The sequence below is a fragment of the Gavialis gangeticus genome, unplaced genomic scaffold (assembly GCF_001723915.1).
Source record: "Gavialis gangeticus isolate Ggan-Ray unplaced genomic scaffold, GavGan_comp1, whole genome shotgun sequence".
NCBI lineage: Eukaryota > Metazoa > Chordata > Crocodylia > Gavialidae > Gavialis > Gavialis gangeticus.
In genome coordinates, this window is record NW_017729024.1 from 53,410,415 (window position 1) to 53,422,813 (window position 12,399).

Here is a 12,399-nt window from a genome sequence, read left to right on the forward strand (position 1 = left end):
GAGACTAATTTTTTTAATTGTGCAACTAATAACGAACATTTTTTTAAATGTTAGCTCTTTTATATGGCTACAGTAACTGATAAAACAGTGTTTTATTATTACTAAAGGTTTTGATATTGTTTTAATACATAGCTTGTTAACTATGTGTATGAAAAATTTGCTGTTGGTACTTAAGGCTCTATTATTTTAAATTGGTGGTACACAATCTGTCAGAGTTTGGGAACCACTGCCATAGACCATTCAAAGCACAAATTGGCCTGATCAGCCATTCATGTAATTCACAGACACCAAACCAAAAAGTGATATCACAATCATCTTCATGATCATCAACATGAAGAAGAGTGAAAACATTTCGCTCAATGTGGCACTGTGTTCCTCCATCTTCATTCATTTTGCTTCCACAGATCAAGGAAAGAGAATCAAATCTCAAGCTAGTGTAACAGGAAGCATTACCTAGGACATAGTGGGACCCTTATCTATTGTGCATTGAGTTAAAGGCTTAAAACATAAAATATTTATAAACATGACTTATGAGAACATCCTACATTGAATTAGCAAGGATTAATGATATCATGGGTAAACACCCATCCATTTTGCATACTGGAGGATCTAGGATTTTGAAATGAGGGAGTGTAGGTGTTGTGGCATATCAGCACATATAACACTACATTTTTCTCTAGTTGAACATAAAGTAGAAGTTTACTAATATGCTAGGGGGTCCAGCATGATATTATTCAGACTAGGATCAAAGCAAAAACAAAAAAAATGTATTGAAATGTGCACTGATTTGCTAGATTATATATTAAGTTTAAGAAACACAACAAACCAAGCAAAAATAGTCATGATAGTGTTTCATTAGTCCTTTAGTCATTATAGTTAAATGTACATCTCTTATTCAGATTTGTAAAACAAAATGCAGCCTTCTTGAACATCTTAACAGTGTCTCCGTATCTCCAATACTTTACTATCAGTAACACAACAGTACACCTGAGTTAATATTACCACACCTCAGTTAAAGTTTTTTAGCTAGGCTGCAGGGCTGTGAAATAGAAGAGAGACATTCCTGGAACATCATGACCATTAAAAGGGAGAAAGGATTGTTAACACCTGTGGTTTGGTGAGAGACTAGGAGTCAAGGAGGTGATAAGGAGCCATGAAGTCAATTGACTTCACTGCTTCCTGTTTAGAAAAGCTCTGGCCACTGCCAGGCAGTTAGTTTTAAAGTTTGGGTGGAGCAAAATTAAAAGGGGCAGGTGCAACTGCACCACTCCACCCCTTCCTTTCCCACTTTCCCTCGCACCCTGATCCATCCCTGAGTGATCAGTGATCATAAATCCATCATCCCACTTGGATGGGGAATACCATCCCAATTATAATTCTGGGTATCTAGAAAAACATTCCCTTGTAGGCAAGTGATCCTGCATCTTGCATCTTGAATAGTTTCCGGTAATGCTAACTATCACAAAACTGTCACAAGACTTGGGATTTCAAAGTCAAAATAATTCCAACTCCCGATCCAAGCCTCAAATCTCCAGATTTTCCCAGGTGGTAAGTGGAGAGAAAGGGATCCATCCATTTGTTTTTCATATTTTTATAAAAATCAATTAAATATTTTATTTAATCTGAACACCTATCAAGAGCCTTGTTCTTAGCTCTGAAATAACTCCAATGCTGAGGCCACCTCATGAACAAAAGTCTGCAGTGTTGCACTGGATAGGTAACTTTCAAGGTGATATATTCAAGCTGCACTGAACTGATGACCTTCTGATGAAGAATGTCTGATTCGCAAGCTTGCCTTACTCTATCCCAACTATACAATTGGCCCAATAAGAGAGATCACCATGAAGAATCCTTGCCCCTCTCATAATTGCTGGACCATCATAGTTACAACATCACTCTTACACTACTTAAACCATAGGCAAGATCTTAGGTTTTGGAGACACTGTACAGGATGGAGCATTCCTACCTGTACTTTGTCACTATAGTCATGGTCTCTCTATTGATGTGTGTTGGAGATGAGAGAGACATGGTGGGGATTGGGTCTTATTTACCATATCATAGTTGCCACTTAACGGGACACTGACTAATACACAAGTTGGTAGCAAACATACATCAGTGTAACTGAATCAGGTCCTTGGTCTTAGGATTTCTGTACCCGCTTTTGCCCTTAAATATGTGAATGACATAGGAATGTGACTCTTCCTTAATAGATCCTTGACTGGTATGCCTATTAGTGGTAAGGTATCTAGGTTGTAGTCATATTGGTCTAGAGGCAAAAGCGATCAGGGCTCATGGTAGAGGTGATATCTTTTATTTGATCAACAAGATTTTTGCAAAAAAAAAATCTTTAATTGCAAGCTTTCAGGCACAAACATCCTTCACCAAGCATCAGAGAAGAGACTGTAAAAGTTCTTCTGGGTAGAAATGAAAGTTAATATTTTTTTGAAAAAAATCTTGTTGGTCTAATAAAAGATATCACCTCTACCATGAGCCCTGATTGCTTATTAGCGGTAAGTAATTTTATAGACAGCATTAAATCATATTACATGGAACCCTCCCTCTGGCATGTGTCTCAATGAATGCATCTTGTATTTATAATTCTTCTACAAAATTTTAATATATATTTTGCTAACAATAGGGGATGAGCAACTTTGCCACTTTTTCTTCCACACTAAAAGCAAATACTTGCTTCTGAGAAGAAACAGACAGTGACTCTGCAAGAGTCATTTGCATTTATACCATATGCATGCCAAGTCTGTTTCCCCTGTAGGTTTTAAACATGGAGGCATCTGCAGTGTTTAGCACCTTTCTAATGATTTTGCCTATGGGTAGCACAGACAGCGACACAACTGTGACAACCCCTAGACTGCAATTCTTTGTAACTATGTGCTGTCACTCCAACCGCAAGCTAAAATTACCCAAATGATGCCCTCCAGACATTCCTGGGATATACACAGCAGAATGCTTCAGAGCTGTGGAATGTTTGAATGACGATCACTAAAAAGAAAATGAGAGAGTCCCTTTCACTGAGCCAGAACAACAAAGGGATAAAAGCCCTCGAAACAGCTGATGTTGTAGCTGAATGCATCCCCCTCTTAGAGTCACCTGCTGTGCTCCTGGATTAAGAGGGACTTGCTTTCCCCCTAGCCCTGCACTCCACTCGCTGTAACTGACTTGAGGAGGCTCACAAGAGAAGGGATCTCCTGGAATTAGAGTCTTTGGGCTTCCAAGGCATTTGCAAATAACTTTGATCATGAAAGACTTTTCAAATAGCCAGCAGATCAAGTGCTGCATCATTCTGTGTACATTTATGCATAAGACTCCTTTACTGATCCTGCGTGAAATAATAGACTGGTTAATTTAAGTCTGTATTAAAAAAGGATTAGAGGCTAAAAATATAATTAATGCCAGGAAGTATGGTTTTGCAGAAAGTCAGTTTTCTCATGGTTTTATTTTGACTAAATTGAAAGTCTGAGTGATAAGGACAACTGTGCTGATGCATTAAACTTGAATTTGACTTAGTAGCACATGATATTTGGGTTTCAAACCTTGTATTATATGGAATGAAGTAGGTGCAAATTGGTTGGGTTGAAAATGTGATCACTAGCAGGCAATTTTAATGAAGAGGCACCAATGACTGGTGACATTCCTTACAGAACCCAAGGGATCCCCCCAAGGTCAACACGAATTGACATCTTTATCACCGACTAGACCAGCGGTTGGCAAACCTTTAACAATGGTGGGTCACTGCTTGTGATCTGGCTACCACCGCAGGCCACTGAAACTTACCTTGCTGGGCAATGCCCCTGGACCCTGATCCTACCGGGTATACTGTCAACAAAAGTATAGCCCCAGTCCTCTCATCAGCCTCACCAGCCCTCCTTTATGACTGGAAATAGGTATTGCCTTTGTGCTGCCATTAACATATTGATGGCAGCACAAAGGCCAAACAAACAGACTTCTGTTCCCCTTGCCATGCCACAAATGCCCCAATTTTTTACTGCAACATAGGTGTTATAAATATGTGCTGTTTTTTTTGTGGTGAATATCTGCTTGCTTTGTGGCAGGAGAGCCTGGCAGCCTGGAGCTGTCCACACTCTCCACCCACCACAAGCAGGCAGTCCCAGGACTTCAGGGGCCCGCCATTCCCAGGACTCACAGGATCAGGCACCTAAGCCCTAAGAGTGCCTGCCTGGGCTCCACCACTTGCAGAGGCTCACTCCAGGACTCCCCAGCCTCCATGGATCCAGAAATATGGCAGCAGGAGAGAAATGGCAGTATTAATCGTTGCTCCCCTGCTGCCAAATTTGGAGCTTGACAGGCCGGATAGTGTGGACCTGTCACTAGTGTAGGGAGGTGCAGGACTGAACCCTGGTGTATGGGGCTGGGCATAGGGCCCAATCCAGGCAGGCAGGGCAGGGCTGAGGCTGTGGGGCCCAATCTGGACTCACACAGCCCAACTCAGGCATGCAGGATCCATCACCTATGAATTTAATCAGTCCCTTTCTGAACCTGGCTATGCTATCTGTTTCCACCACTTCCTGTGGCAATGAATTCCATTGCAGGTAGACACCTCCCCAGGGGCTCTAAGTTGCAGTGCTGGGGTAAAAATGGCCAAGGCAACACTTAAGTATAAAAAGTATCAAGTAGAAGCAGGGAAGTGATCTTGCTTCTGTACACAGCACTGGGAAGAGCAATACTGCAACAGGTCTGGCATCCACATTTTAGGAGGGATATGGAAATAGAGGGAGTCTGAAGGAAAGTCACAAATTAATCCAGAGCCTAGTAAACAAGACTTATGAGATGATGCTCAAGGTTTGTATGTATTCATTTGATGGGTGACCTGAAAAGTGTATGTAGGAACTTGCACACACAAAAGATGTCTGAAAGTTGATGGCTTTCAACCCTTCTGTCATCCTTATAAAGGCGTAACAAGACCCAGTGGCAGGAAACTGAAGTTAGATAAGGTCCACTCACCTGTAGGATCAGCTGTTCAGACCTGCTTGCTCCAGTTGTTCCAGTCAGTGGTGTCTTCTTTTCTTACTCCCAGTTCATTCAGGTTTTTCCTAACTCTATCCTTTCACCTCAGATTTGCCTTTTCCTTTTCTTTCAGTTTGTATCTCCATCACTTTTTCCACTATATCCCCTTTATTATAAAAAAATCTGCTTAAGCCATGACAGTCTGGCCTACCTGGTTTTCTCAAGAACATTCCTTGCACACAATTATTTCCTAATGTCCTTTGTCCGTGAAACACCCAATATCCACCTTAGCATCCTCACTTCAGGTCACTCAAGTGGCCTTTCATCCTTCCTTCTGATTTCTCCATGTAATGGCACTTCTCTTACCACTGTCAGCTAGATCCTCATCTTCAGCTTCCTTGGCATCTTTTTATACAATTCCCAAAACTTCCTTGCATTCCAATTTAAACCTCTTTCTGAGTCCATTGCTCCTAGTCCTGTCCCCTGCAGTCACAGAGAAAAGCGCATCTCCAACCAATCTGTACTCACCCTTCAGGTATTTGAAGACTGTTATCAAATTCCCCCTCCCAAGTCTTCTCTTCTCCAGACTAAATAACCCTAGTTCTTCAGCCTTTTCTTATAAGTGATGCTTCCCAGGCCTCTAATCATTTTGTTGCTTTTTACTCGACTCTTTCCAATTTGTCCACATCCTTCTTGAAGTGTGAGGCCCAAAACTGGACATACTGCTCTAGGAGGGGCCTCAGCAATGCTGAATACAGTAGAAGGATCACTTCCTTTGATTTGCAAGTGACACTCTTTTTAATACTACCCAGTGGGCACTTCTACATGTGACACTAACTGTACAGTAACCTAATAACAGTGCTCAGTAGCATGCCTGGCAAAAGCCATGCTAATACGCTACTGTGCAGTAGTATTAGGCTACTGCGCATTTAAAAACCCATGCACTGGTGCTACTGAGCAGCAGTGTGAAGTTACCGTGCATTCATTTAGTACGTGGTTAATCAAGTACTAAACATAATGCACAGTAACTCCAGCACATTAATGAACATGTAGATGTGCCCAGTATATTGTTGGCCTGTTCTGCCACAAGAGCACACTGTTGGCTCATATTCAGCTTATGGTCAACTACACCCCCCAGATCCTTCTCTGCAGTACCGTAGCCTAGCCAGTCATTACTCAATCTGTATGTGTGCATGCAATTATTCCCAAGTGCAGAACTTTGCACTTGCCCTTGTTGAATTTCATCTGGTTGATTGTATACCATTGTTTCAGTCTATCCAGGTCATTCTGGATCCAAACCCTGCACTCCAGAGCGTCTGTAACTGCACCCAACTTGGTGTTGCCTGCAACTTTTCTCAGTATGCACTTGATCCAATCATCCAACTCACTGATGAAAACATTGAACAGTACCAGACCCAGGACAGACACCTGGGGAAACCCACTTGATACCACCTCCCTGCTAGACACTGAGACATTGATGGCTACTCATTGAGCAAAATAATCCAACCAGTTATGTATCCACTCTACAGTACTTTCATCTAGTCTGTATTTCCTTAGCTTAATGAGAAAGTTGTGGGAGACGGTATCAAAAGCATTGCTAAAGTCAAGATACATCACATCCACTGCTCTTCTCCCATCCAGAGCCTGTCACTTTATCATAAAGGGAAATCAAGTTGGTCAGGCATGACTTGCTCCTAGTGACTCCATGCTGGCTGTTCCTCTGATCACCTTGTTCTCCTCTAGGTGCTCCACAATAGATTCCTTGAGGAATCCATAATCTGGTGTTTCTCAAACTTTTGCTACCTGAGGCACATTTGTTTCTGGATTAAAATTGGCAGTATGCTTTCTTCTTACATCTGAAAAGAAATATGTGTATATATGTAAGAATTATACAGTGGTGCCCAACCTTTTGGCCCTATAGGTTGGATGAGCAATGCTGGGATCTGGTTTATGGGTCTGCTCCCACCGTGCAGGCCAGTGCAGCTAGGGCCCAATCCCACCATGCCAGGCTTAGAAATTTGGCAGTGGAGGAGCAGTGGTAGTTTTAATCGCCACCACTCCCACACTGCCAGATTTCCAGACCCATGGGGAACCCCATAGGCCAAAGGTCATGGCCCCATGACCCAGATCTGATAGCAATAAATACACTAGTGTGCTAAGGCACATTCTTTGGGAACCACTGCCATAATTTTTCTAGGTATCTAACTCAGACTGACCAATCTGTAACTCCACAGATCCTCCTTCTTCCCTTTTTTTAAAGAAGGGCACTATGCTTGTCCTTTTTCAATCGTTTAGAACCTCATCCAACCCCACAAGTTTTCAAAGAAGATAGCCAATGGCTCTGAAAATACTTCAGCCAAATCCTTCAATACCCTAAAGTGCAGTTCATCTGGGCCTATTGACTTGAGAGCATCTGACTTCTCTAAGTAATCCCTAACTTGTTCTGCCATTACTCTAGGCTGTTTGACTCCTTCCCTACCTTTGATGGCAACTGTACTTGTCATTTGATAGCTGCTCCTATTTGTGAAGACTGAAGTAAAAAAAAAGCATTGAATACTTCAAACATCTCTGCATCATCTGTAAATAGATTGCCTTATGCATTCCATAAGGGACCTATGGTTTCTTTAGTCTTTAGTCTGCATGTATGGAGTAAGAAATTTGTTTAGGGCCTCGTTCAGGAAGGATGCAAGTAATTTTAGTTGACAGTCCTTGACATTCCAATTCCATAAGAGCACCCCGTCACATTTTAGCATAGATTATTCCAGTTATTCCATATCATTACTATAGAGAAGAGCTTGCTGATTTCAGTATACTATGCTGTAGAACAGTGACACTTCATCCTAAACTGCTTGGGAGCCATATGAATGGGTCAGCATCAAAAAGCCACACCACCATACATAACCCAAGCTGATCATGGCGAACACACCAATTCAAAAAAGCCTACACACTACATTAGTGTAGTGATTGCAGTACCTTGGGGTGCCTTGAGATCCCTTCAAAGGTGCCCCTGGGGTACCATGTAAGGTTAGCATTCTTGTGCGTGCAAACATGAATCACAAGATAAACCCAATAGAAATATAAAAATCTAGGACTCTTGGTTCCCAAATGATACCTTTTATTAGACCAACTGAGAAATTGCAACAAAAAAAAATCCTTGTACGCAAGATAAACCTAGAGATTTCAAATAGGTATCCACAGCATTAAATATGTTCCGACCTGCTGTGTTTTTTCCAAGTTCTTTGCAACAGAAAAACTGCTGTATTAGTTTCCTGTAGTCACATATAAACTCGGAGCTAGCTTTTTTCCAAGGGGTCACATATAAACAAGTGTAAACTAGGAGCTAGCCTTTTTCCAAAGGGTGCCTCAAGTCTAAAAAGGTTAAGAACCACCAAGTCAGTGTTTGTACATCATGTGTTACATGTGTTGTATTATTCATATGCTTGGCAAGATTCAATTTTTAATCAATAAACGTAATCTCACCTCATGCTCTCAGACTAACGGAAAAGTATTTCCGTTGGTAATAATCAAAATGTGTAGAAAGGGGACTGTAACGGGGAATCCTTACCCTTACTGGGCAGTGGAGACAGAGACAGAGAGAAGAGATGTTAAAGAGGAAAACAATGGGCAGCCCAATGACTCATTAATTAAACAGTTAATTAGTTGCTCCTGAAGCCAGTTGGAGATAGTAGGCTGCTTAAACAAACCCCTACCCAAAGCCTGAAGCAGGAGGATATTCCCGGCTCCCCCAATGGCAGCAGGGCTCTGCCCAGGTGGGGCCAGCTAAGCCCAAGGAGGCCAAGGATGGCCACTGCCTGTTCCTGTGTTCCCACAGCTCTGGGAGTGCCACTTCCCTCCTCTTCTGGTCCCTGCCCAACCAGCTCTTTCCTAATGAACGAACAGAATGATTTAAAGCTGGCATGACTGATCGATGTATGGATATTTACTTTTTATATTTTGACATGTAATTTTATAAAAACTTTTTAAAACTATACAAAATGAAGTTTATTTCCTACCAGTGGGGACTGTTTACCATCTTGTACCATCTACACTTTTCCCAGACCCTCACGAAGGGACACTGATCCCAAAAGCTTGCACAAAAGGACAATTTTCTTGCCATTTTCCAGTTGCTCTAATAAAAGGTATCATTTTGGAACCAAGAGTTCTAGTTTTTGTACGTCTTTAGCACTATACTGTCATTTCTAAGTTGTCTGCCCCCCTCACTAACTTTGTGCCATGCTGAAAACTTAAAAATTGATAAAAAGCAAAATAAATGCTTAAAAATAAATATCGATTTTAGCCATTGAAATTAATTTTTTTTAAAAAAATCAAATACTGCCAAGTCTAATTATTCATGACTACAGGAAAAACAGATTATATGTGCATATTTAAAAAAAAAGTACACTACCTGGAGAGCAGCTGGTAAGCTGGAGAGACTCATGCTGTTTGTAAGCTGTGCTCAGAGCATCACTTCAAGAATTGTTAAATCATGTTGTGACCGATTCTGCTCTATTTCCTCACAGTGGTAACTTTCTCTACAATGAAGGCTAAATGCAACTGGTACTGATATCAAGTGAGGGGATCTTCACATCATCTTAAGGGGCAACTGAATGAGGCCCATGGGTTTCATTAATTTCTACAGGATTCCTAAGGCAGCAGTGTTACTGCACATAAAGGCAACAGAATCAGACCCATACTGAACACTTTCAATTAAAAAAAAAAAAAAAGGTGTGTAGAAATTTAGTTCGAGTCTGCTCCAAAATATCACATACGCAAAAACTTAGAAAATGACAGAACAAAGGTTGCCCATACTGTATATGTTTGGCCCCATTCTGTATACGCGTTATGAAAAATCTTACGTTATGCAATTCCATGGTGCACTGCTCCAAAAGCAAACTGAAAAGCAGAAACTACATGACACAGATTCATACTTCCCCTACATGGTCCACCAACATGACTGGAACCATTAGATCAACCATAGGTTTCTCCTACTTGCACTAAGTTGAGAGAGAGCAGTAGTAGCATATGCTGCTTTATGACCAGCCACTAGAGAGGGATGAGACACTTTCCCTCTCTAGTGGGAGAAGGATGTGGGGGGGGTCACAGCTATTTGCTGAGAGTAGAGGGATGGTAAAACACCAGTGCTTTGGGCTCCATTTCTGGAACAGAAAGTGCCGAGTGACAGAACCTTCTCTGTTTCTGCCCAAATGCTACTTCTGTCCCTATCTTCACTAATCCAACTTCCCATCCCCGCATGAGTGTCCATGAATAAATCCCCATCTCCAGTATCTTTTCATCCCCAAGTTCTTTTCCAATCTGTATCTTCAGTCTACCTCCCAAACCAAATCAACTTCCAGAGCCCATCCTGCCTCGTCCCAGTCCTTACCAACATCCAGCAGTCTATTTCCTTGTCTCTAGCTACTGCCAACTTCTCCTCTTTCTTCTTCCCTTCCCTGTAGCACAGCTGGGGGCTGCTCACCAGGCAAGCTGCATGTGACAGGGCTTCCCCACCCTTAAAGCAATGCTGGTAGTGCAGGTCCCCTACCCCCAGGCATGAACACTTCATCAATCACTACTTCCTGCAGAAGAATTGATTCATTAGAAGGGGACGGCTAGCCTCTAGGAATATTTAACTTGCTCAGATATGTTCAATCACATGCTCATATTTCCTTTGCTTAAAGCTGAGAAAACAATAAAGTTCCACTTTCATCCAGATGTACAATATTGTGTTCCCATTTCCTTCCCTCTTCCCCAGAAATCACATGCTAAGATTTGTACTTGGATTTATACACTCATATTTGGAATACCATTACACACAAAAACCAGCACACACCATAAAGATACCAAAATTGCATTCAAGTCTCTTTTCTCAATAATGTCAACTGCAAGCATATGTCACTCTTCATGGAAAATAGGAATGCAAATCCAATTTTAATGTTTTCAAATGTTTATATACCCAAACCCATAGCTGAGGTCATTTCCATGTGTTAAGTTGATAATGTATCAGACGGTAACTAAATATAAGTTATTATCCATCACTAACCACCTTACCTGTACACTGGTTTAGCTCTTCTGGGACTTAGTTTAACATTCCAATCTCTACAGCAGATTCAGAGAGCAGGTTTTTCAAAACAGATTAGTAAATCACACAGGAATGTCTTTCCCCAAATGTGGAATTGCCTTCCACTGCCCAGACTACCCTGGCCTATGGCCCAAAACAAGCAAGACAGCCTTGGGACTTTTCCATAGAGAGACTGGTTTTTAAAGCCTCATTTCTCAGGACTTGGCAGGGCTAGAAAATATGCTTTGTACCAGCAGATGATTCTCAGATCCTCAATCTGACACACAGCACCTGAAAACATCAAACCTTAAAGCCATACTATTAATGCAAAGAAACACTATTTTTGGTAATGGGTAATATTTCCCCTTCTCAGTGAGCCCTATGCATTTAGATTAGTAACTAAAGGCAGCTAGGCTAACAGGACAAACTATATAAAAACAGGCTCACTAAAAATCTCTTTAAATATTCCCCATAAGCCCTTTTTTCTGTAATACATAAACGTAAGAGGCACAGGCATACGATACAAAGGTTTTTCCTATATTTAATTTGGAAGGAGCTGCATAATGAACTTCCAGCTTCTCTGCTTATGGGCAATACTCTAATGAGCAGAGGTCATTAGCTGCATTAGCTTTAAATCAGGCAGAAGGCAAGGGCTAAGTGATCTAACAGTTGTATCGCCATACCATCACCTACCCTTGTATTTATGTTCATGCAAACACTCCTTTCTTCCTCCACACTTGCATTCAATAAGTGATTTTAAATACCCAGTGGACTTCCAGAAAATGAGCAGGAGCTAATTAACACTTGAAATGAAGTATTTCCTTCACTAAATGCTCTAAGAAAGTGCAAGAGCATTGAAATGCTGAAAACAGCACCAAGCCTTCCTATGCACCGGAAGATGCGGCAACCAATCCCATTTTTCTTATTTCATTCTAACCCCCAAGATACTGCTTATTTCATACCCTTTCTTATTGAAGAGCATGATGTGCTGTTCCTCCCTAGACAGCATCAAACAGATCACCCTCTACTCAGTGAGGTAGGGCAAGAAGCCTCCTACGAGGCTGGAGCTGTGGCAAATGCTGGTGTACTCAGCATTGTCTTGTGCATTCTTCCACCCGTCCTGTTTGCAAAACTGTCCTTCCACACAGATGAGTAAGGGTTTTCACTAACGCAGGAGTCAATGAAGCTCCTATTCCTTCCTCTTCCATATGGATCTCCCTTCCACCTATCCCTCCTCTTCCCATGTTGATATTTTTGATGGAAAGAAACAGATGACCTTTTTGGTTTTGAATGCATCTCTAGCACTTGAACTGCTGAGCTTGCAAGCACTGCCCCCCCTTCCAACCACCAGTGTCTCACGG